Source organism: Dromiciops gliroides, chromosome 2 (assembly GCF_019393635.1).
Source record: "Dromiciops gliroides isolate mDroGli1 chromosome 2, mDroGli1.pri, whole genome shotgun sequence".
NCBI lineage: Eukaryota > Metazoa > Chordata > Mammalia > Microbiotheria > Microbiotheriidae > Dromiciops > Dromiciops gliroides.
In genome coordinates this window covers 199,535,891-199,562,654 of record NC_057862.1, presented here as the reverse complement: position 1 = coordinate 199,562,654, position 26,764 = coordinate 199,535,891, and the positions used below count along the sequence as shown (strand labels likewise).

The 26,764-nt window shown below is 40.4% G+C and overlaps 1 protein-coding gene across 1 annotated transcript in view; it reads left to right on the top strand.

The window, feature by feature from the left end:
- AKAP6 (A-kinase anchoring protein 6) overlaps nucleotides 1-26,764 on the top strand; it is a 594,007-nt gene that overhangs the window by 47,582 nt on the left and 519,661 nt on the right. The window lies entirely within an intron of this gene.

Sequence of the window (26,764 nt, the reverse complement as noted above, 5' to 3'; positions counted from 1 at the left end):
CTCAAAGAGGACCAACATGGTATCACTATACTGGGATCAAGGTACAGTGTGTCTGACTGTGGCTGATCAGGCTGATAGAGCTTGGAAGGCTCTGCCACAGGTTGGGCACAACAAATAGTCTCTCTCTCTCTCTCTCTCTCTCTCTCTCTCTCTCTCTCTCTCTCTCTCTCTCTCCTTCCCTCTCTCTGTCTCATGTATATATGTATGTACGTATACACACACACACACACACACACACACACACACACACACCCCTCACAGTTGCTTTTCCCCCATTAACCCTCACTTAAAGCAAAGGAAAAAAAAGTCTGGCAAAACTAACCAAGAAAATGACTGACTGTGCCTGACGTTTTATGCAAGATTCCTCACTTGTAGTCTCCTACTTCTCTTTTATTTCCTTTTGGTGTTACAGCAGAGTAATTTCTGTATATGCCATGCCCCTCCCTATCACTCAACACAGAGAGCTTTCCCTTGTAACAAAGAAAGCTAGTTAAGTAAAATCAAGCAACACAGAGACCATACTGGATAGCACATACAACATTCTACACTCACAGTCTCCCACTTCTGCAAGAAAAGCATCTCCTTATCTCTTTTGCAGAGCCAAGATGGGTCATTACATTACACAACATTTTAATGTTCTTTTCATTTACATTATTGTAGTCATTGTAGAAATTGTTTTCCTGGTTCTGTTTACTCTTTATCAGTTCACACAAGTCTTTCCATGTTTCTGTGAATTGTCTGTATTCATCTTTTATTATGGTCCAATGATATTCTATTACATTCATGTAAAACAACTTGTTCGGTCAAAAGAACACCTATACTTCTAGGGACTGAGAGATTCAGAGTTCCTGGGAAACCTGCCTGGAACAATAGGAATTGGCTCAGCTTGTTATGTGGGAGACCTGCCCTGGCCTGAGATTAAATTCGGATTTCTAGTGGCCCCCTGCACAATGAAGAAAAGGAAAGAACAAGATTCACATCAGTGTTGCCTGTCTTGGCTTGTAAAATCCAAGAGGCGGTGGGTTGGTATCATGCCTGTCAGTTCAATTTTTCTAGCACTTGACACAGAATTGTGTGCATGTGGAATCAATGCTTTTTGTAAAAAAAATATTTGCATGAATCTGATGATGGTGGTGATGATGATAATGGAAGGCACAACTGCAGCAAATGACTTGACTTCCAATGATGGATGCGTATGGAGTTAATGGGTTTCTCATGAATATTCCATACACTTTGATCTGTTTGACATTAGAATGAGCTGCTAGAAACAAATTAGAAATGATAAACAGTTTGGGGCTAGTTTCTCTGTGCTTCACCCATCATGGTGCCTGTCATGAGTCCAGCTTTAAATTATATTCATTCTTCAAGAATTCCCCCCCAGCTTCCTGACACCATTAGAGAGAGAGAGGAAAACTGATGAGACCAGAAAGGTGGGCTACAAGCATGACAAAGAACTTTCACCCTGTTAAACTATCTTATTTTTGAAAGGAAAAAAGCAGCTATTATTTTTTTTTAAATTATAGAGTCCTTTATAGTTTGTAAAGTGAATGTCTTCACAGCTGTGCATTAGATAACACAAGGCTTCGTGTTCATATTTTATAGATGAGGAAGGAACATGACTAACATTTATTAAGTGCCTATTAAATGCAAGGTACCATGGTAAGCACTTTACTAATATAATTTTTTTTTTTAGTGAGGCAATTGGGGTTAAGTGACTTGCCCAGGGTCACACAGCTAGTAAGTGTTAAGTGTCTGAGGCCGGATTTGAACTCAGGTACTCCTGACTCCAGGGCCTGTGCTCTATCCATTGCACCACTGAGCTGCCCCACAAATATAATTTTATTTGATCTTCATAACAACCCTGGGAGGGAGGTGCTATTATTATACCCATTTGACAGTTGAGGAAACTGAGGTAGACAGCAGTTAAATGACTTGCCGAGTACATACATAGCAAGTAAGAGTCTTAGGCTAGATTTGATTCCTGGATTTCCTGACCCCAGACTAGATGATCCATACCATACCACCAGGTCAATGACTTACCCACAGCTGGTGGTCTGAGGTATGACTAAAATGTGGGTCTTATGTTTGCACATTGATTTCTTTCTACCATAATGCCTCCCAGGATAAAGATATACATGTATTTATAGAAAATATTTGCTCTGATAATCTATGTGTATTTATAATGCACTTAACACAGTACCTGGTACATACTAGGCACTTAATAAATGCTTATTCAGCTAGCTAGGTGGCACAGTGGATAGGGTGCTGGGCCTAGAGTCAGGAAGCCCTGGGTTCAAATCTGACCTCAGATGCTTACTAGTTATATGAACCTAGGTAAGTCATTAACCCTGTTTGCCTCAGTTTCCTCATCTGTAACATGAGCTGGAGAAGGACATGGCAAACTATTCAAGTATCTTTGCTAAGAAAATCCCAAATGGGGTCACGAAGAGTTGAACATGACGAAACGACAAAAAATGCTTATTCCCTCATTTTCTCCTTAGTGCCATGGAATGTGTTGCAAAGTGCTATGCAATCATAGAAAGAAGGAATTTACATTTCTTATCTCCCCTTTTGAAGTGTTTTTGTATGTTTGAAATGGAGGTTATTTCTGATTCAAGTCGCACCTAATGTTTTTTGTGTATGCAACAAATCTCGCACTTTTTATACTTGTTAAAGATGGCATAGTAATATATGCCTGTGTACATATATATGCATATATTTGCATACATTTATACATGTATATATTAGAGTTGTTGCTAGCAAGCTTAGCCAGCACACTGTGGTCATGCCTCTAAACAAGGCTCACCAATTCAGAGAATATACAAGTATTTTGACTTTAGGCAATGCTGCTCTGCCCCTGTATTTTGTGACTCTGTGTGTGTGTATGTATGTGTGTGTGTGTGTGTACTTACATACACACACTTTCACACATGCTAGATTGAAATCTAGGGAAATGATTTGTAATAGCTCTTTTTTTGTGGAATCCAAATAAGAAACCTATCAGCAGAGGAACGGCTAAACCACTCACTTTATATGAAGGTAATGGAATACCACTATAATCTCAGAAATGCTGAAGAGGACAATTTCAGAGAAATCTGGAAAGATATGTGTGAACTGAGGCAGAGTGACATGAGAAGGACCAGGACAATAATTTGTACAGTAACAACAATATTGTAAAGATGAGCAACTTTGAAAGATTAGGAACTCTGATCGATACAATGACCAACCATAATTATAGAGGACTCATGATGAAACATGTTACCTACTTCCTAACAGGAAGGTGATGATCTCAGGCTGCAGATTGAGATCAATTTTTTTTGACATGGCCAGTGTGGAAATTTGTTCTGCTTTACCGTACATAATTATATATTTTTCCTTTCATATAGAGGAGTAGATTGGGAGGGCAAGAAGGCAAATTTTCTTGTTTTTTTTAATCTATTGTTCTTGTTTGTTTGTTTGTTTTGGTTTTTTTGTGAGGCAATTGGGGTTAAGTGACTTGCCCAGGGTCACACAGCTAGTAATTGTTAAGTATCTGAGGCCAGATTTGAACTCAGGTCTTTCTGAATCCAGGGCTGGTGCTCTATCCACTGTGCAACCTAGCTGCCCCCCTAGAAGGCAGATTTTCATTGACTAAAAATTTTTAATTAAAAAAAGAGATAGGGAGATGGAAATGGAAGGAAAAACAGGGGCTGGGTTGGGCAGGGTCCTACAACCTCTGCCATGGACCCTGACACAGGTGTGTCAAAGAGAAGATGGAACGTCCTGAAGTTGTTGTCAAGGAAGTGGCTTTTGTTAACTTGGTGACACAGACTTACCACCAAACTCATCAGTGTTCTTTATGTCCAGAATATCATCAGCACTGCCCCAAATGCAAGAAGAGTAAAAATAAGTGAACAAATATTTATGAAGCCTTTACTATTTGCTGGATGCTGTGGTGGGGATTTGAAAATAGACCAAAAGGATGGTCCCTATTTGCAAGGTGCTCATGTTCTAACGGGGGAAAGAACATGCAAACAACAAAGTATACACGCACAATATTATTGTTTTTCAGATCTTTTTCAGTCATGTCTGACTCTTTGTGACCCTTTCTGGGCATTTTTTGGCAAAGACACTGGAGTGGTTTGCACTTTCCTTCACCAGCTCATTTTACAGATGAAGAAACTGAGGCAAACAGGGTGAAGTGACTTGCCCAGGGTCACACAGCTAATAAGTGTCTGAGGCTGGATTTGAACTCAGGAAAGTGAATCTTTCTGACTGCAGACCTGGAACTCCATCAACTGTGTCACCTACATACAGGGTAAATTAAAGATAATCTTAGAGAGAGCACACTAATGTTAAGGAAGATTGGGAAAGGTCTCCTGCAGAAAGTCTGATGTGAACTGAGTCTTCAAGGAAATCCAGAAGGCAAATGCTACCTCTGAGGAAAGAAAGTGTTCCAGGCCTGAGCAACAGCCAGAAATGAATGCACAGAGGGGAATGCCATCCAGGTAAACAGTCATGCGGCCACGCTGCTCTGCCATGAGGAGGTTTTGTTTGGCCCTCATCCTTCTTCCCTTCATCTGACCTTCAAGGACTGCTAGATTGGCAACAGCAGCAAAGAAACCCTGGCCTCTCACAGTTTTCCTGTGCTGTCTCCAGGCTTCCAGTTCATGGGAGAAAGAGCTGTCGGTAGCAGTTGTCACCTTCCTTCCAGTGAAACTCAATTGTTCTGCATCCCTGATTGCAGAATGGGTCCCAGGGGTTAGCCTAAGGGAGCCCCTCTGAAAGATTATCTGAGCATGGCTTTGAGCTCAGTGAATGGGCAGTAACCTTTCAACAAAGGGAATAGATCCTAATACCAGTCTTATCCTTTGATAAAAATTTGTACTCTGGAGAAGAAATGATATTGAAATGATAAGGCCACTCATGACAGATAGGGTGGTACAGGAGATAGAAAGCTGACTTTGAAGGCAGTGAGACATGAGTTCACATCATACCTCTGAGTGATCATTGCTGTAGGCAGCTCCTTAAGCCTATAGTATGCAGAGAATGTGCTGACCTTCATGGGTGGAGGGAGTTTGCTCACTTGAGAATCTGTTCCATCAATAAAAATAAAATCACAGGTTCAGGCCCTATCCCTGTCCTAAAGAAGCATTCCAGGGCTCTGGAAATAGGGCTGTTATTCTGGGAAGATGCCATTAAAAAATCATAAGATTTTAGAGATAGACATAGGAGATCACCTCTCCCAACCCTCTTATTTTGTGTATGTGTAAATGGAGGCCTAGAGGTTCCTAGGTGCAGTTAGGTAGTGCAGTGGATGGAGAGCCCATCCTGGAGGCAGAATAACTCATCTTCGTGAGTTCAAATCTGGCCTCAGACACTTACTACCTGTGTGACCCTGGGCAAGTCACTTTCACCCTATTTGCCTCAGTTTCCTCATCTGTCAAATGAGCTAGAGAAGGAAATGACAAACCACTCCATTATCTCTGCCAAGAAAACCCCGAATGTGGTCACAAAGAATCAGACATGATTGAAACTACTGAACAACAACAACAAAGAGGTTCAAGGAAGGGACTTGAAGCCATATAATACAACTCTCTAATTTTACGGATGAGGCAGCTGAGTCCTGGAGAGATTAAGTGACTTGCCTAAGGTCACACAGGTAATGATCTTCAAAGCTAGGATTTGAATCTGACAACTTTAACTAAACATGTCCAAAAATGAACTGTATCTCTTTCCCCAAACCTTTCCTGCCTTCTAAATTTTTCTTTTCTTTTCTTTTCTCTTCCTTTCTTTCTTTCTTTCTTTCTTTCTTTCTTTCTTTCTTTCTTTCTTTCTTTCTTTCTTTCTTTCTTTCTTTCTTTCTTTCTTTCTTTCTTTCTTTCTTCCTTTCTTTCTGGGGCAATGAGGGTTAAGTGACTTACCCAGAGTCACACAGCTAGTAAGTGTCAAGAGTTTGAGGCCGGATTTGAATTCAGGTTCTCCTGAATCCAGGGTCGGTGCTTTATCCACTGCACCATCTAGCTGCCCCTAAATTTTACTATTATTACCAAGGGCACCACTCTCTATCTCTTAGTTATCCAGACTTGAAAATTAGGTGTCATCCTAAACTCCTCACTACCACACCCCCTATTCGCTCTGTTGCCAAGTACTGTCAATTTTACCTTTATAAGATCTCTTATGTGTTCCCCTCTTTCTCCTCTGATACGCCATTACCCCGAAGTGGGCCTTAAACATCTCATACCTGGACCGTTGCAGTTGCCTGCTGGTTGGTCTTCCTGCCTCAAGTCTCTCCCCATTCTAGCCCATCCTTTTCTCTACTGTCAAAACAGTCCTCCTGAGGTACAAATCCATGATCTTGGTGCATTTTCACTGGTTGTTCCTCAGGCTTGTAATTCTCTCTTTCTCTTTGTCTCTACTTCCTGTCTTCCTTTAAATCCCAGCTAAAATCTGCACCCCCCCTCGTCCTGCAAGAAGCCTTTCTCGATTCCTCTTAATGCTAGCATTTTCCCTCAGTTAATTATCTCCAATTTATCCTGTATGTATCCTGTTTGTATGTAGTTGTTTGCATATTGTCCCTCCATTAGACTCTGAGATCGTTGAGAGTAGTTCTTTTCTTTATATCCCCAGCATGTAGCATAGTGCCTGGAACATAGTAGGTGCTTTTTTTCATGTTAACTGATTGACTAACTGACACCAGATCCAGTTCTCTTTCCACTGTACTATACTGTTATCACATTCACAGAGTTACATAACGGAGGTAAGACTAGAACCCAGGTTTCCTAGCCATCCTTTAAACTCAGTTCAAATGCAGTCTCTTCCTGGAAACTTTCTCAGGTTCCCTCAGGAAAGGAGATGACTTTTCCATTTTCTTAGACCTCATGTAGCACTTTGTTTAGACCTCTCTTATATCCTTTTGTGGTAAAGTTGTACAGTATCGTATTTTCCCACCGGATCATAAAATTCATGAGGGCAAGGACCATGTCTAATCTGAATAGCGTGTCTCTTTCCCACTACCTAACAGAGTATTGTACACATTGTCCAATTGGACTGACTTTGATGCGGCCTTATCATGTGTAGCGAGGAGGAGAGACATTCTGAAATGAGGGTGATAATAATAGCACCTGCTTCCCAAGTCTGTTGTGAGGAGAAAATAATTTTTGCAAACCCCAAAGCACTACATGAATGTTAGCTATTAGCTGTTATCTGACACAGCCCCAGAAATGTCATTCTGCAATGTCTGATCTCTGTCCTTTTCTAGTATCAAACTAGAAAAATCTCAGTTTGATAAAGAGAATTTCTTTGGAAAGCATAGAAGCATCCAGGGTTCTTTCCCACAGTGGTGTGCAGATTATCAGAGGGCCTAAAAGAAATGTAATTGGCGGGGCAGCTAGGTGGCGCAGTAGATAGAGCACCAGCCCTGGAGTCAGGAGGACCTGAGTTCAAATCCAGCCTCAGACACTTGACACTAACTGTGTGACCCTGGGCAAGTCACTTAACCCCAATTGCCTCACAAAAAAAGAAAAGAAAAGAAAAGAAAAAGAAATGTCATTAGGAAGGCTGACAGAAGGCAAACTTTCATTCTGTGGATTTTAAAAGTTGTTGGTGCTCCCATTCTTGACTGTGTCCCAGGTAAGAATGGGGAGAACCATTAAACACTCTAGCTGGTACTTTGGTTTTAGGTTTTTTTTTTTTCCTCATGCAGTGGTAGTGAATTACATTGCATGAATTTATATTATACTTACCTGTATATGTGTCATATTCCTCTACTAGACCATGAGGTGAAGAGGAGGACAATGAATTATGAATCAACCAACAAGTATCATTAAGCACCCACTATGTGCCAGGTGCTATGCTAGGTGCTGAGTTTGCAAAGACGATGAATGTAACAATCCATTCCCCATCACTTAGCACAGTGATTTGGGGTAGCTAGGTGGTGCAGTGGATAGAACACTCAGCTTGGAACCAGGAAGACTCACTTCCTGAGTTTAAATCTGGAGAGAGACAGAGAGAGAGAGAAGGAAGGTGAGAGGGAGAGAGGGAGAGAGGAAGAGGGATGATGTTTCTTGTTTTTGATAGCGTGGCTGCAATGCAGGATGCCTGAGAGAAAGGTGGGGGTTGCCATCAAATGGATATTAAGGTATGGTTGGGAATGCTAAAGACAAACTTCACTGGTTATACTATTTTGCTTACTTTGGTCCTTTTTTACTTCAATTGTTTAAATAGTAGGATTTGGAGGGGGGAAGGTTTGGTTAGGGTACACTTTAATGTAGTAGATAGTGAAATGACCTCAGAGGACCTGGACTGAAGTCCAGCCTCTGACACATCCTGCCTGTGTGACTGTGCAATCTCTTAGTATCTCAGGAAGCTCTCTAAGACTGAGTCACTGAGCAGTTGCTTCTGTGCATTAGTAAGGCCGTTTCTTTGCCAGGGAGCTACCTACATTAATGAAATCACAGGTCCAGTCCAAAATACAGGGGTTGGACCAAATGACCTTTAAGTTTCCTTCTACATCTAACATTCCAGACAAAGGAAATGGAACAAAGATACCTGGATGGGAAATCACGAGACATGGTCTGGCAAGAGTCAGAGTTTTGTGAAGGGCAACAATATGTCAGAACTGGAAAGAAAGAATAGTACCACTTTTGGAGGGCAGACAAAATAATGTGATTTTTACTCAATAGGAAATAAGGAACCACTGAAGATAACTGAAGCTGGGGCAGGTAGATGGCACACTGGATAGAGTGCCAGGCCTAGAGTCAGGAAGACCTAAATTTAAATCTGGCCTCTGGAACTTATTAGTTGTATAACTCTGGGAAAGTCACTTAAGCCTATTGGCCTCAGTTTCCTCTTCTGTAAAATGTGCTGGAGAAGAAAATGGCAAATCATTGCAGCATCTTTGCTGAGAAAACCCCAAATGGGGTCACGAAGAGTCAGACACAAATGAACAACAATAAAGATATTTAGTAGAGGAATGATATGGCCAAATCTATACATGAAGAAGATGAAACTGATAGTGGGGTGAGAGAATAGATTGCAGGGAGAAGATTGTGATGGGGAGAAGAACTGTTAGGGAGCTGTTGAGACAGCCCAGGTGAGGGATGAGGGCCCAGGGATCATGTCTAATCTAAACCCTGTATCTTTTCCATCACTTTATATATTGCTTAACAAATGTTTACAGAATTGGAACTTGTTGACGCATAGCAACATAAAGGTAGGGATGCACCATATCAGATGGCTAGTAGATACTCTAGCTGAATATTTTTTGATATTTATTATCTGGATTTATGTGTGCAAATCCCAGGTATAAACCCTGGGCTAAAGCCTATGTGGCATGACATGCTGGGCCGTTGGAATAGCTGCAAAAACAAAACAAAGGGGTTTTAAGAGATCAAGGGGATTGTGAAAATGATTGTCTCTGAGATGCTACTGTACAGTTTTCCATTTTCTTTTTTGACTGAAATGTAGGTAATACCAAAGGAAAAAATATCTGGGCCTTCTAGTTAAAATAAAAGCCCTCCGGGGAATAATCTGTCACACTTGTCTTTTCCTTTCCATAATAATAACGAACTGAATTTCAAAAAAAAAAAAAAAAACAAGCCACAAATATCTTTCTGTTGTCTGCCTTTCTCTGTTTTCCTTTCTGCTTTACCCCAGGCTTCTGGTGGTACCTCTGCACTACTTCTGAATCCGACAAGGAGATGGATTTAAAACATTGTACACATAATGGATTGTTTTTTTCCTTGTAAATCAACTCCCTGAGAGCTCTTCCTCCATCCCTCCAATCCTTGCCAGTTTCAAAATTCTGTTCCGTCTCTGCATTAACAGAAGAGAGCCTCCAAGTTCTTTATGTAATGGGAGCCCCAATTCTTTCCACTCAAAGTGAATGGAAGCAGGACATCACTAGCACAATGTGCATTTTCCATTCCTGGTCAGATATAGATGAGTATGTCTTATTGGTAGACTAGGTTCATAATGTTTATGGTGATTTAGTTGAGTTTTTTAAAGAAGAGGATTTCTATCATGGCCAAGTAAAATGAAAGCATTGCCCATGTTTTTGTAGGAGATGTCAACAGCTTTAAATAGCTTTTGAGTTTCAAAAGTACTGCATGTCTTGTTAACAAATAGCTGTTGTGGTGATGGCCTGGCTTTACAACATGCGGCAATAAATACAAGACTTATTCCACATGGCTTACCCAGCTGAAAGCCTGAGCCTGGCCAAATGGCTTTAGTTTCTGAAGACTGACATGTTCCCCCAAACAGACACTGTATGTGTTTTCTTTTGGCGAGGACTTGGAGCAGCTCAGAGGCTCTCAGTCAGATCACAGTGCTTGGAAATGTGACTTACATTACAGCTGACGACTATTACAGTACTCACAAAAATTTTGCTCTGGGCTGACTATAACCTAGAAATTGCACACAAGGATAACACAGTTTGGAATTCTCAAGATACGGACAGAAGCACACAGGAGACATGTTTTTACAGAGTGCTTGGAAATGGGATTTGTCCAAACTTATGCAATACATTAAGTCAGTAATAGATTCTATTCTAGAGAGTCTAGAGATCCTAATTTCTTCTCCACATTTGTAAACACCTTTACATTCAGAAGGAGGGTCGTGGAACCTCCTATTCCATAAAATGAGCATGATAATTGTAACTTCCATTTAAGGTTTGGATAGAGATCAGTTACTCATATTGAAGAGTTTCTAAACAAAAAAAATGTTAGTCCTAAATGATCAAATAATTCAGATGATAATATCTGTTACCAGAAAACTCCCTTGAAAACATCTATAACTCTGTTAAAGAAGTGGAACTAAATGGGTTTCAATAAATTGGGAAATGGCTGAACAAATTATGATATGTGAATTTTATGGAATGCGATTGTTCAAATGAACTTTGTAAAGACAACTTTAAAAGAATTAATCATTCTGAACAACGCAATGATCAATCCTCATGATTCCAGAGGATCAATGATAAAGCATGCTAATCACTTTGTGAGAGAGAAGTGATAGACTCAGGGTATAGATTGAAACATATATACATGAACATACCTATATACACACATATGCATATATACATATACATACTTGCATACGCATATACACATACACACATGTATATACACACCTATATAGTCTTGTTCAGTGCCAGAAGGTATTTTGCTTGACTATGCATATTTGTTTATAAGCGTTTTGTTTTCCTGTCTTTTTCAGTAGGATGGGGATAAGGCAGATGGGAAGGAATGAGTTTTTGTTCACTGAAAAAATGAAATTAAATAAAAGAAGAAAATATATATATAGCATGCTTGTGAGTTTGCTAAGTTCTGCTCTAATATCCTGTAGTTTAAGCCAGAATTCTAAATTTCTGGTGCTCTCTTTTAAATCCATTTTGCCATTCCATTGGGGAGAAAGAATAATAGCATGGGTGGGAACCCAGGAAAGAAATGAAAGGTGGGGTTGTGGACTGTCTTGGGAGAATTCTACTATGCAGGAGCTAGTTATTAAACATTTACTAGCATACACCTGAAAGAGGTTTCTAAAAAGGAAAACAGAGGTGCACTAATAGAGGGTCCTTCAGTAGTAGCCAAGGTGGAGCAATTGATAGGCCTTATAGGAGTCAGTGATGATTCACAGAATTGAAACATATAGAGTCAAAGAGTGAAGTTTTTGACAAAGATTTTTTAAAATTGCTTTCCTTGTTTTAAATAATAAATGGTCTTGGTTAAGATATTTGTAATAAGGAAGGAATAAAGTAGAACTTCTACTGAGATTCTAGATGAAGTAAGGAGGGCTCATCCCTAATTTGAGAAAACCCAAAACAATGGCAATTTAACTTGAACACAGATAAATTATGGAGCAATTCATTTATAGAAAATTTCTTTTATGTAGCAAACTCACCTCCTTTAATTTATAAGAATTGATAAAAATTCTATTTGGCTACCACTTTTCATGAATGTATGACCTAAGCAAGGTGGTGGTGGTGGTGGTATTCAGTTGTTTGGTCATGTCCAAACATGACCCCATGGGCCAGTACTATCCATGGGGTTTTCTTGGAAAAGATACCGGAGTGGTTTGCCATTTCTTTCTCCAGTGGATTAAGGCAAACAGAGGTTAAGTGACTTGCCCAGGATCACATAGCTAGTAAGTGTCTGAGGCCAGATTTGGATTTTCCTAACTAAAGGCCCAGGACTCTATCCACTGAGCTGCCTCAAAGCAAGGCAAGCTGCATATATTTCATTTGTTCATTCAACAAGCATTTATTAGATACCAGTGTGTCTAGCAGTGTAATGGACATAGTAGGTAATACCAAAAGCATAGAAATCAGTCTCTGTTCTTGAGGGGCGTATGTGATATAGGAAATTAAGGGACTAGCCTTCAAGTGCCTCTGAGTACAGAATAACTCCAAACCTGGACGTAAGAGGGCTGAGCCCCAAAAGACTGAAAATGTCTTTTTTGAGTTTTTGGTGTTCAAGGTGCATTGAGATGTCTAATAGTAATTGGGAAAATCAAATGATCACTCACTAAACATTTATTAAGTGCCTACTATGGAAAATACAGTGCAGAACTTAGGAGAGACATACACATTTGAGAAGCATCTTCATAAAGGTGATAGTTGAAGCATTGGGTGTTGGGGAGATTGTCAAGGGAGAGAATATATCTGGAGAAAAGAGGAGTGAGTATAGAATCCTAAATAGCTTCATTTTCTTCTCTGTCTCTGCTCTTGGGGAAGTGAGACGCCTAATATAGGGATGATACTGTCTTTCGGACTATATTGACACAAATTCTTTATTGTTCTATATAGCCTGGATAATGCCATGTGGCATTCCTTAAACTTATCATTTTAAAGGGGAAAGCCCAACACTCCTCTTCTTGGTGAAGTAAGCGAATCATTCATTTTTTCAAAGTATATATTTCAGATCAAATACCATACACTCTAACCATGGGAGGGGCTTCTCTGGGCTTTATACGAAATAGAAAACTTCATTAGTGCCGTCTCCCTCTATGCTCTCTCCTTTGGCAATCTCATCCCCTCCCACAGCTTCAACTATCATCTCCGTGCAGATGGCTCCTCAATCTGTCTTTGTTCTATTCCCAACCTTTCTTCCAAGTCCCAGATCCACAGTTTTCACTAGACAGTATCCTGCTGGCCCTTCAAACCCCAAATGTCCCAAACAGGACTTATCCTCTCCCTTTCTTCCTCTTCCTTCCTAGCATTCCACTTCCCAATTCTCCCATTTCAATCAAAGGTACTTCCATTTATTCACCGTGACCCCCATGTCTGAAAAATAAGTGTTATCTTTGACTCTCCCCTCTCTGTTCCCTCCCACATATCTCAACAGTTACTAAGTTCTGTCAATTCTACTATCACAATGTCTCTTGAATCTGTCTTCTCTTACGATACTATTCCAGTGAAGAAAAGTGAGTGAAGAAATGGAGCATGTGGTGTGTTACTACTAAAGGAAGTGCCTCTTCAGTGTTATCATCACTGCTTTTTCTTAATTGAAATGATGGGAGGATTGGGGAGGGGTCAAGGTCAGGGCATGATGTTTCATTTGGATTAGTGCTGACAGATGAACAAAGCTCAAAACGTGGATTTTGGAGAAACTAGAACTTCAGTCTAATGATATCTGGGTTCACTGGCCCAGAATCTGGGCCTTCAAACTAATTTAAAGAGCATGGCCTCAGTTCTAGCTAATATCATATCTTCTATTTTCTTTGTCACTCACAATTGGAGATGTTTCAAAATAAGCAATTTTGACCCCTAGGGAAAGCTTCATAAAATGTGTCTAGGGCAGGCAGGATAAACCATTCCCTCAAATCAACGTTTAAAAACAAATTCAGTTGTAGAAGAGAGAGAGACCCTGGGATACCAGTTCCTGTAAGTAGAAAGCCCCAGGATATTTCAAGACTGTTTCTGGGTAGGATGATCCAGGGAAGAGCTCACTTGGAGTATAGCTGCTGTGGAGAAAGAGAGGAAGAAGGGGGCCATCTGGTAGCTTTCTATTTTAACTTATCTTGTTAACTAAGTTAGATCTTTGTTGGCTTTAAAAAAAATCTGTAGAAGGTATAAAAGTGCTGACCTCTAAATGATAGTGTTCTGGTACAAAGCTCTGATCATCTTGCCCTAGTTACAGCACGGCTTCTCATTTACCTTTCATTCTCTTTGGGGTATGTTAGTGTAGCATGACCTCTGAGATTCTCCCTCAAGTCCCACTCCTGCGGGGTACCCCAGGTTGATCACTGCCTAGGTTCAAAGAATCCTGTGGTTCTGTACTCCTAAAACTGTAGCTCAATAATGCTTACTACTATGTATACCTTATTTCTAGTTATCCAGACGACACAATTTGTTCAGAGCCAAGGACTGGCATGCAAAACATCTTTTCCATCAATTTGGGGCATATTCTCTTATAAGTACACTCCGTGTCAGAGGTAAGAGTGGATGTCCATAGAGTTTACAAGTAGAGAGTCACAATTAGGGAACTTGTATGGACAAGGCACATGTGAGGAAGGGCAGCTTCCACATCTGATACAGTGTTTCCATGGACTGCTCCTACTCATTTTGGGATTATAGTCTCTGATAGATTCTGCTTTACTGCGTCTTTAAAGACACCAGTGTTTCTAGCTTATCCCTCTCCTGAAATCCTGTCCTGGGGTATTGCTGTGCTTTTTTTTTCCCAGAAAGAACCCAAACCCTTACCCTAGAATCAGCAGGAACTTCCCCAGATCTATTTCCTTACAGTTTTAACTCTACTGCTTCTCAACTAGCAAAATCCAACCTTTCCTCCCCAGATCATTCCCTTCTCTCCCTTGCCCTCTATTTCTCTCCTTCTCTCCCTCCCTTTTATGAAAGCTTGGCTCCACAGCTGGTCCCCACTGCCATGTGTTTTTAACTGGCAGACACCATTGCTAATGGGGAAGGGGAGGGAAGAGGAAAAAGAAACCCTTTATGCTTACTCTAGGAGACATTAGAGAAAAAAGTAAAGAGCAAGTCCTCAAGAGTATCTTTATTAATTCATTTCTTCCTTCTGAGCTAGCTTTCTTCTTGAACCTTCTTCTCCCTCCTGACTTTCATTTTTAAAAGGCCATCAGTGATGTGGTAGTTCCTTCAGCCAGCCAGGTGCCAGAAACTCCCAAGTGCCCCTCAGTTATTATCATCCAATGGCCAGTGCCCTATAATTCCACTAGACTCATTGAATTCCTTCATGTTTTGTTGTTGAGTTGTAGGAACACTCCTTAAATGAATTCCTGTTCATTCTTCAGAACTTCAGTGAGAAAGCTAGGGCATTTAGGTCCCAAGTACCTTCTGAAACAGGAAGGTTCATGGCTGTCAAGGCTCTGCTAAGTTAGTGACATGCTGATGGGGGTGGGGTGGGAAGGGGTGGACTTGTACATAACAAGAAGCTCATTTCTGTACATGCCATAGATATTAAAAAGGCTTTGAGCTGGAGGACCAGATGACCTTTACCCTACAAGGAGAGCAGTACTTAGACTAACTAAATGTAGTCACCTTTTTAGTAGAATAGTAATATGAACCTGGACAGGTCCCAACCTTAGTTTGTTCATCCCAAAAGGGGGAAAATACTAGTTGTACTATCTAGCTCACTGGGTTGTTGTGAGGGTCCAGTTAGAGTGTTCAAAGTACATTGTGACCTTAGATGCTTTACAGACATAAGCCATTACTTTTATTTCCAGATGTGATTACTGACAGGGCTTTTTAATGCACAGTTCTATTTTTACCTCACCTTGATTTATGATTTGTTTCCTTAGTCCTTTTCTGTGGTTAACTGTTTGCGTTGTGGTTGTTCTGCTCTCTTCCTCTTATTGCTTGCTGAAGAATTTGCTGATTTATTTCCATTTCTTACTTTTTTTTTGGGGGGGAGTGAGTGGGTATGAGGGAGAGCTTGTTGATTATATAAATAAAAAAATGAAAGAGGACCATAGAACATATTTAGAAAGCAAGAAAAGTACCTAAGATGCAACAAGCAAATTAACTAAAAGAATGCCAAAGATGAAAGCTACCTCTATTATCTCTTAATTGCAATTGCTTGCTGAATATTCTGTAAGGGAGCAGAAAGATGGGAAAAATATGAATCCTCTTCTAGTCTGCAAGTCTGATTTTGAACAGTCTTTAATTTGACTTTATTCCTTTTTGAATCTTTTTCTGAGTTTCCACTGACTAGTAACATTGTCTATATTTTTCTTTTATTTTCATCTATGAAAAAGAGTGCATGATCCTGAGCAAGTCACTTAATCTCTCTATGTCTCAGTTTCACAAATTTTAAAATGGGGATTGTAATAGAACCTACTTCACAGGGTTTATGTAAGGATCAAACAAGAGAACATTTGTAAAGCTCCTTAATACAGTGCACACAGTAGGTCCCTTTCCCCCCACATTATGAAGGGATCTATGCATGGTCCTGTACTATTTAACATTTTTATCAATGAATTTGATAAAAACATAGATATCATGCTCATCAAAATTGTAGATGAGGCAAAGCTGAGAAAGAGAGTTAACACATTGGATGACAGAGTCGAGATTCAAAAGGATTTTGACAAGCTAGGGCAGAAATGTCAAACACTGGCCTGTGGCCTACAGCACTCGAGTGCAGCTAGAACGAGATTAAAATGTGATTGGGAAATACTTAACAATATAAATAAAAATGCAATAAAACAGATAACATTACACTTTAAAACTAAGCCATTATACTACAGGGATCCTTATGTATACATTAGGTTTGTTTATTCATTTCAGTCCTGTCCAACGCTTTGTGACCCCATTTGGGATTTTCTTGGCAAAGATACTAGAATGGTTTGCCATTTCTTTCTCCAGCTCATAGAATAGATGAGGAAACAGGTAAATAGGGTTGAGGGAGTTGCCCGTGGTCACATAACTAGTAAGTATCTGAGGCTGGATTTGAACTCAGGTATTATTGACCTCGGGGCCAGTACTCGATCCACTGTGACACTTAGCTGCCCCCACAGATTAGGTGCCCCTTCTTTTATTTGAATTTAACACCACTGAGATAGAGCACTGAGCTGATCTAATTGGATGAATTTGAATAGAGATAAATGTGAAGTCTTACCTTCAGTTACTATAGAAATGAACTTTGCACCTACTTACAAGATGGGGAAGGCCTGGTTAAATAGAAGTTTGTCTGTAAGGGATCTGTGGGTGTTAGTGGACTACAAGCTAAAAATGAGTCAACAGTGTGAAGAAGTGGCAAAAAAAAAGCTCATGTCATCTTGGACCACATTAAGATAGATATAGCTATTAGGAAAAGGGAAGTGGTGATCTCTCTATACTCCTTATTGCACATCATCTGAAGAATTTATTTATTTCCAGGCATTGCAATTTAAGTAGAGCAGGGAAGAACTTGGAGTGTTTTCAGAGGAAAGTAACCAAGATAGCCAAGGGCCTTGAATCCATGTCATCTGAGGACTGGGTGAAAGAACTGGGGAAGTTTAGCTAAGACAGAGAAGACTCAGAGTGTTTGTGATAGCTGTCTTCAAGTATTTGTAGAGTCGTCATGTGGATGAGAAATTAAATGTGTTTTGTTTGTCCCTTGAGGGCAGAACCAGGAACAACGGTAGAAGTTGCAAAGAAGTTAATTTCAGGAGACAGTTCCTAACAATTAGAGCCATACAGAAATGGAATGGGCTGCCTCAAGAGGAAATTCATTTATTCATTCATTCAATCATTCAGTCATTCAGTCAGTCAATGAGCATTCTAATAAATGTCAGGCATTTGTGCTTAGCACAAGGATACAAAAAAGGGCAAAAGACAGTCCTGGTCTCAAGGAGCTCACAGTCTAACTAGAGACCATATATAAACAAGAATGTACAAACAACAGATAATATAGAATAAAATCAAATCAATAGAGGGGAGGCACTAGCATTTAGGAGCATTGGGAAGGGCTTCTTATAAAAGGTCGAATCTTTGCTTTAATTTAAAGGAAGCCAGAGAAACCAGGAGGAGGAGATAGAGGAGAGTGATAATCCTAAGCATGGGGGATAGCCAGTGAAAATACCAGGAGTGGGGTAGTACGTTACCCCTTCGTGGAGGTCTTCAAGTAGAAACTGGATGACTACTTGTTAGGTATTTATTAGAAGGGATTCTTTTCGGGTATGGCTTTCACTGCACTGCCACTGAAATCCCATCAAATTTGTTATCCTATTAACACAATCAAATAATGATTGAAATTGGAGAAAGTATACTTTTTCTGAAAAAAAGATGCCTGTATGAAAAATATCAGATTTAAAAAATATTTCTCTCTCTTCTCCATCAGATTTTTCTAGAGCACGTCTAGCTTGTATCAGTCTTACTCGTGTACCTGTTATAGTTCCTTTTAAATTGTAATCTCCTTGAGTACTAGGACTATCATTTTTCAGCTTCATGTCTCTAGCATCTGGCATGGTAACATGCATCTAGGAGACATTGTAAACCTATTGGCAAATGGCTTGCTTGCTTTTTTTGTTTGCCAGTTTGACACTGAAGGATACCGCTGGTAAGGTGTCACCTTTGACCCAGTGTCCCATGCTAGTGGGATGGGTTATAGAGAGGAAAATATATTGAAAGCAAAGACAAAATTCTTGAAGAATAAAGAAGTCTCAAATGAAACACTTCTACCTTCAGCTGTTTGGGGCAATATTTATCTCATAGCTAAATTTTGTTGTTATTCAGTTATTTCAGTCATGTCTGACTCTTTATGACCACATTTGGGGGTTTTTTGGGGCAAAATTACTGGAATAGTTTGCCATTTCCTTCTCCAGTTCATTTTACAGATGAAGAAACTGAGGCAAACAGAGTTAAGTGACTTGCCCACATGTCTGGGCTAGTAGATGTCTGAGGCCAGATTTGAACTCAGAATAGTCTTCCTGACTCCTGGCCCAGTGTGCTCCTATAGTCAAATATGGTAATAAATATGCTTATATCCGAGGTCATGTATTTAGTAATAGTTGTGCATTATATAAGCAAAGGAGTTCTGCTTTCTAGAATATAAAATTGCCGATTATTCTAGTAGCATTCAGAAAAATATGGCTTGAGCAGAGCACGAAATTGAAAAACATTTGAGGAGTAATTTTGGAAGTGAAACCATTACAGACTTTTTCACTGTCCTTTACCTAACATAGTTTCCCCACCATTACCATCAATTAACATTGTGCCATTCACAAGGGACATGGTTTCTGTCCTTTTGGAACCAAGATTCTAAATAAAATTCCATAGGATCAAAATGCCATTTGTAGGAGACAAGCAAGTGTGTATGGTGACAGCAGAGAAAGAGTCATGCGTTCCAGGTTAAGATAGTAGGCTGGTGGAAGAACATTACCTGTTTCTTCAGTTACTGGATTGGGAAAAGTATCACACGAAGATGGAAAAGGCTAAGGCTAGAACTTTGACAAGAAATAAAAATAAATTGGAATTAGAACCCAAGGAGATGAGATCACTGATTCAACTAGTTCTAAGTGACTGACTGGCAATGAAGGTCATCTGTACTGTAACGATTGGAATGACGCCACCTGCTGGATACTTACTGTAGAAGAGTTCTTGGCGGGAGGAAGTGACGCAGACTAGTGGGAGGAGGAAGGAAGAGACTGGCGCTGACTCTGGGGCTCTTTCCTGAGGACTCTGGCGGAGAAGGGAGCTAAAAATGTGCTCTCCCTTTAATAGATAGAAATCTAGGCCTTTCTCTCTCTCTTTACCAAATTCTTATTCTCCTTAATAAATGCTTAAAAGTCTAACTCTTGCTGAAGCTTATAATTTATTGGCGACCACTCATTAGATATTTTAGACAGACTAGCTAGAATTTTAGCCCTTAACAGTTCTCATAGTAACTTGTACATATTCCACATCACCTGAAGTATGCTGTACTATGGGTGGCCAATGCATATGTGTATGTGTATATATGTATATGTATATGTATATGTATATGTATATGTATATGTATACTTGTAAGTGTATGTGTATACATGTGTGTGTATGGATGGATATACATGTATGTGTATGTATGTGTATATATACATATACATATGTATATATAGGTATATATTTTTCTCAGCTGGATGACTTTTTTTTTTTTTTTTAGTGAGGCAATTGGGGTTAAGTGACTTGCCCAGGGTCACACAGCTAGTAAGTGTTAAGTGTCTGAGGCCGGATTCGAACTCAGGTACTCCTGACTCCAGGGCCGGTGCTCTATCCACTGTGCCACCTAGCTGCCCCACCTGGATGACTTTTAAAGTTCTATTTCTAATTATTTTAGCATCTGGGGAATTTAATTTCATTTTTACTTTTTTATGACTTGCCATTTTCTTTATTTGTACAAAATGGTAAATAATCAGACCCTGGCTGAGAAAAAACCAATTGCTTAGGGTTTAAACAAGTCCTTTCCTGAAGCACCTATTTTGAAGGCTCAGGACTAGTGGCTTTACCCTGAGCATCCTTGGGTTTGGCACCCCTAGGGTTGGTGGACTTGGAAGACTTGGAGTAAGTAGGCTTAGCAGCCTTGGAATCACTGGGTTTGGGAACCTTGGAATAATTGGGCTTTGTAACCTTAGATTCAGACTTGGTGGCTTTGGAATGAGACTTGGTGACCTTGTCTTCAGACTTGGCTGCCTTGGAATTGGACTTGGCAGCTATGGGATCAGACTTGGTGACTTTGAGGTTAGACTTGGTGACCTTAGAGTCAGTGGTTCTGGCAACCTTAGAGTTGGGCTTTCATGATCCTGTGATCTGGGCATTTGGTGCCAACCCTAGGGCCTGGAAACTTGTTGCCCATCTTAAGGCTGGTGCATGGGCATTGGCTTTGGGGATCTTGGGCCTTAGAAGCTTGACCTTGGAGGCCTTGGTGCTCAGGGCCTTGGTGGCTTCTGCTCAAGCCTTGCTGGTTTGGGGGTTGTTGGACTGCATCTTCTTCAGCTTTTCTCGTGTTTCTTGGCAAACTGCATGTTTCTCAGAAACATGGGGTCAACCCTTTTAGCCCCTGGCATCTCTGTGACCTAGATTTTTTGATGCCATTTCGGTGCCATTTTTGTGAGTGATTGTGGAGTGTATGGTTCTTGGACTTTGCACCATCTGGAAACCATCAACTGCATTAACATGGACCAGAAAAATCAGTGAGAGAGAGAGAGAGAAACTGAAACAGACACAGAGACACAGAGACAGGCAGGGAGATAGAAACAGAGACAGAGAATGAGAGACAGAAAGATGCACACAGAGATAGGGAGAGAGATACAGAGACAGAGAGACAGTGAGACAGAGAGAGAAACACAGAGGGGGAAGAGGGAGAGCCGTCTCAGTCTTTTACAAAGTTTAACTGGATGAAAAGTTACTATAATGAAGTCCTTATCTACATGTCAAAGACATAGGTTTATTTTTTATGTCAAAGATTGCCATGCCCTTGGTGGGGCAAATCAGATTACGTTTATATTACATATATGAAAGTATAGATCAATGTTTTTTGAGCTAGAGAGATACTTCTGACTCCTCAGCTCCTTGAAGTCTGACTTCATTACTCAACTAACACTTCTTACTCAAAGACTGTCAGTCTCTTCTTAATGAGTAATTCATAAGTATTTCTTTGCAGCATTTGACTTTGTTAAACACATAGTGGCTGTAGGTGGCCCACAACACTCCTGAGTGTGTCCTGAACCAAATTAAAATGTCATTGGGAAATAATTAATAAAATCAATGAAAATATAATAAGACATAAATAATATTAAAATTTAAAACTAAGTCAGTATGCGGCCTGCAGGATTCCTTGTATATGGATTAGTGACCCCTATTTCTATTTGAGTTTCTCACCACCCTTCTTGGACCCTTTCTCCTTCCTGGGATTTTGTGACACTGCTCTCACTGGCTGTCGTCTTACCTGCATGGCCATTTCCCAGTCTCCTTTGTTGAACAGTTATGCAGATTCCCCTTCTCTCCCCATCCCCCCTTCCTACCCACCTTCTCTACTCATGAATGTATCTCAGGGCTCTGTCCTGAGCCTCCTTCTCCCTTTGCATCTTCTTTCAGTGTTCTTGTCAACCCTCATACATTCAACTATAATTTGTCCATAGGACATCTCCAGTATCCCATAGTCATCTCAAATCCAGTATGTTCAAGGTAGAATTCATTCTTTCCCTTCAAACTCTCCCTTACTTTCTTATTTCTGATGAGAGTACCACTATTATTCAGTTCACCCAAGTTTGCAACCTCAAAGTCATCCTCAATACTTCCCTCTCCCTTGAACCTTCATATCTAATCAACTGCTAAGCCTTATAAATTCTTTTTTTTGGGGGGGGCAATGAGGGTTAAGTGACTTGTCTAGGGTCACACAGCTAGTAAGTTTCAAGTGTCTGAGGCCAGATTTGAACTCAGGTCCTCCTGAATCCAGGGCCAGTGCTTTATCCACTGAGCCATCTATCTGACCCCCATATCTCATAAGATCTCATTTTGACTTACCCAGCCACAGTAGTTAAGGCCCTTATCACCTCTCTCCTGATTTATTGTTATTATTATTATTATTTTTTGGTGAGGCAATTGGGGTTAAGTGACTTGTCCAGGGTTACACAGCTAGTAAATGTCAAGTGTCTGAGGCTGGATTTGAACTCAGGTCCTCTGGAATCCAGGGCTGGTGCTCTGTCCACTGCACCACCTAGTTGCCCCTCTATTGAGGACTGTTAGACCTGGAACACCACAGTCTGCAAACAATTGAAAGTGAGTATGACTCTGAGGATAGGGTAGCTAGGTGTCTCAGTGAATATATTGCCAGGTGGGGAGTCAGGAAAACTCATCTTCCTGAGTTTAAATCTGAGCTCAGACACTTAATGGCTGTGTGACTCTGGGTAAGTCACTTAACTCTGTTTGCCTCAGTTTACTCACCTGTAAAATGAATTGGAGAAAGAAATGGCAAACCATTCTAGTATCTTTTGCCAAGAAAACCCCAAATGGGGGCAGCTGGATGGCGCAGTGGATAGAGCACTGGCCCTGGAGTCAGGAGTACCTGAGTTCAAATCCGGCCTCAGACACTTAACTTACTAGCTGTGTGACCCTGGGCAAGTCACTTAACCCCAATTGCCTCACTAAAAAAAAAAAAAAAAAACACCAAAAAAAACCAAACAAACCCCAAATGGGGTCTTGAAGAGTTAGACACAACTGAAACAATAAACAACAACAAATGACTCAGGATAGTGGAAAGGTATGTGCTCGGTATGAGTAATCAGAAGCATACTACAAACAGGGAATTATGAAGAAGTAGAATAAAGGCTGGATCAAAAATATATGAGCGAGAGAAGATGAGCTGATGACATGTCAAGAGGGAGGAATAACCTCTATTCTACTTATGGGTTTCATTGGTATCCTCTTCATGTTAAGGGAAATCAGATAAGCTCCCAACATGTTCAGTGGACGTTCAGTGGCAAACTTAAGGAAATGCATGGAATAAAGCTATACAACATAGCCAGGCAAGAAAGAGTTGTGATCATGAATCACTGGAGATAATACCTACCTACATTGCTGAAATCACAGATCCATTTGATCAAGAACATATCTCAGTCATACTTTCCAGACAGTGTTTTAGAGCGGTAGGTAGAAGTAAATAAAATTACAGATGTTAAAAACTAATAAGCACGTGTATGAATATATACAGGCACAACTTTTTTGGTTTGGTATTCAATCTTATTTTATTTTCAATTCCACATTCTTTTCCCCTTTTCCCCCTCCTTCCTCACCATTAGAAAGCTAAGAAATACAATATTCATTATAAATATGAAGTCATACAAAATATATTTCTACATTAGTCATGTTCCAGAAAAAAAAAGAGAAAGAGAAAGAAAAATATGATTCAGTCTGTAATCTGAGTTCATCAGTTTTCTTAAAGCATTTTTTAAGCTTTTACAATGTGCTAAGGCACTGTGGTAAGTGCTAGAAATACAAATCCAGGCAAGCAGGACAGTGACTGTCTTTGAGGAGCTTATATTCTAATGGGAGAAGACAACACATAAAGATGAGCTGGAAAGGGTGAGGGGAGTTTCATCCGTGGCAGCATGGTATGGAAATGACCATAAAGTGATTGGATTCTGTTCCAGTAGTTTTTGTTTTGTTTTGGTTTGGTTTCGTTTTTTTTTGCGGGGCAATGAGGGTTAAGTGACTTGCCCAGGGTCACACAGCTAGTAAGTGTCAAGTGTCTGAGGTTGGATTTGAACTCAGGTCCTCCTGAATCCAGGGCCAGTGCTTTATCCATTGCGCCACCTAGCTGCCCCCTCTAGTAATTCTTTTAATGTATCCTGTGATTCTTTTTATGCTTGGCATATTTATGTGAATATGAATAAATTACCTGTACATATGGAACATTCAGTGCCTTTGTCCTTTCCTCTTTTGTGAAAATTCTTGACTTGCAAGCTGTAACTTACTATAATTAGCATTGTCCTCAGGATGATAGGGTGGGGGCTTGTCAGTGAATCAATCTGTGAGTGTGAAGAAAAATTGGAGGCCAGATTCCCTTGGACTAAATCTAATCCACAAGTGTTGGGTATAGTACAGGGAGGGTCAAGTGCTCTAGATCCTGAGGACCTAGCCAAGTGATCTGTTAAGGTTAGCCGGGCAGTCTCAAACTAGAATGGTCTGGGGAGAAAAATGAACAGCCAAAGATGAATTTATCTAAACCTTCTGCTTTTCAATCATGTGCTTGCTCATTGAAGGTCAGTTTAGGTTGGTTCATTGCTATGAATCCCATTTTGCATTTCTTATGGTTTAGTGCGATGTTAGGTGACTCAGTGGATCTGGTTATGCAGTGAGTGTGGAATCTGAAGGAGGACTGTTTTACTTGGCCCAGAATGGATTGCCAAGAGCCAGTATATTTGACAAGCATTGTTCGATGGCAGTCCCAGTGCTTTCTACTCTATACTCAGGCAACTCCCACAAATCTGCATACTCACAAGCTGGAGGGAGCTGACAAGCCAGCAGGAAGGGTGAATTGGACTTGGGGAATGAGTGAGTTCACCATTAGCATGAGGTCACATTGGAAGCCTTTCATTATTGTCCAGAAGCTAGTCACCCCCTCTCTCGCCCACGATAGATAGAAATGAATTGTGACTTGATGCAAATAGTGGGAGATTAGTGGGCAGAGTATTTTTCAACATTTGTCCAAGTCGTTAGAAATGAGCTTTAAAAAATACTCTTCACTCAAGGGAACAGTTGTGTAAAAAGCTGTAATGAATCAGGAGGAGAAGTCCTGGGGAGACGCGCTGATTAATGAAACATTTTCAGTACAATTGGCTCGTGCTGCCAAAGTATCTTGAAATGAAAACATTGAGCTTTTAGACTTAGTGAGAGATGAAGAGTTTCTTGAGAGGTGTTTGTTTTTCTTTCCTTTTGAAAATAGCATTCATCCAGTGGGCATCCACTAGGGGGCACTCGGAAACTTTATTTTTCTCATGGCACAGTGGGGTAGACACTGTGTTGATGGCTGTTGGGTGCTACCTGGAACATGTGATGATACTGATGGTGCTATACTATAGTGGCCACTGGCCTAGATCCACAAATTCCAGGACGTCTCTTGGTGGCCTTGGATTCACTTCAACCTTCAGATGCGATTCTGTCTTGGCAAAGGAGTTCTTAACCTTTTTTTGTTTCACCAATGAACTCCTGTGGCCGTCTAGGGAAGCCTGTGAACCTCTTCTCAAAATAATGCTTTTAAATGAATAAAATAAAATATACAGGATTGGAAATTTTAAAAGAAAATTCATGGATTCCCAGTTAGGAACCCATGGTTCTGCAAACACTTTGATGAAGGTCACTCCTGGTCTCAATTTATCTCTAGTCTGAGGATGCTCACAAGGGTGGTTCTTTTAGAGATTTCATGTTGCATTCCCTGTACTGTGCAAATAAAAATCCCTGATAGATCCTGGGCTCTATAGAATAGTATAGACCTTGGGAAGGCTTTATAAATATGGTTCTCATAGGAACTCCATGTAGTCAATTCAATTCAAATAAAATTAAATGCCTACCATGTGCAAGGCATTGTGCTAGCCTCTAGGAGGTACAAAGACAAAAATGAAATCATCTCCACCCTCTGGGAATTTACCTTCAGTCATTACTAGGCACCTACTATGTGCCAGCAGATCTTAGGGACACAAAGACAAAATGGATGAGCTCTTGCCTTCAAGGAACTTACATTCTATTGGTGAATACAGCATATAAGTAAATACAGCATAATTCGAGGAGGGAAATGGAAAAACTATAGGAGGTGGCGATTGAGATAAGCCTTGGAGAAAGCTAAAGATTCCAAGAGGGAGAAGTGAAGAGAGTTTATTCCAAATAAGGGGAAACACCTGTGAAAAGGCCCACAAGGGGGATTTGGGATGTCAAAATCAGAGAACGTAGTACAGACCAGTTTGGCCAAAATGCAGAGGCGGATGAAGGGGAGTGATGTGATTGGAACTAGAGTCTGAGAGACCTAAGCTGGAGAGTTCGCATGTTATCCTAAAGATAACAGGGAACTGGGGAAGGTCCTTGCAAGGTGGAGGGGAATGACCAGAATAGTGTTAAGAGGATTTGGGGAGCTGTGTAGATGGCCTGGAGAATTCCTCATCCAAGGTTGGACTAGATGGGCTCTGGGGTCCCTTTCAGCTCTGAATCTATAATCCTTCTTTGCAAGCATGTTACTGGGTGGGTAAACCTTCCATGTATAGGCTGGACTAGCTGCTTGCTGAGGTCTCTTCCCACGCCCGGATTCTGTCATTCTGTGATTCTATGATCTCTTCTGGAAGACAGTGTAGACTTAGCAGGCTTTTGTAAGAGCCC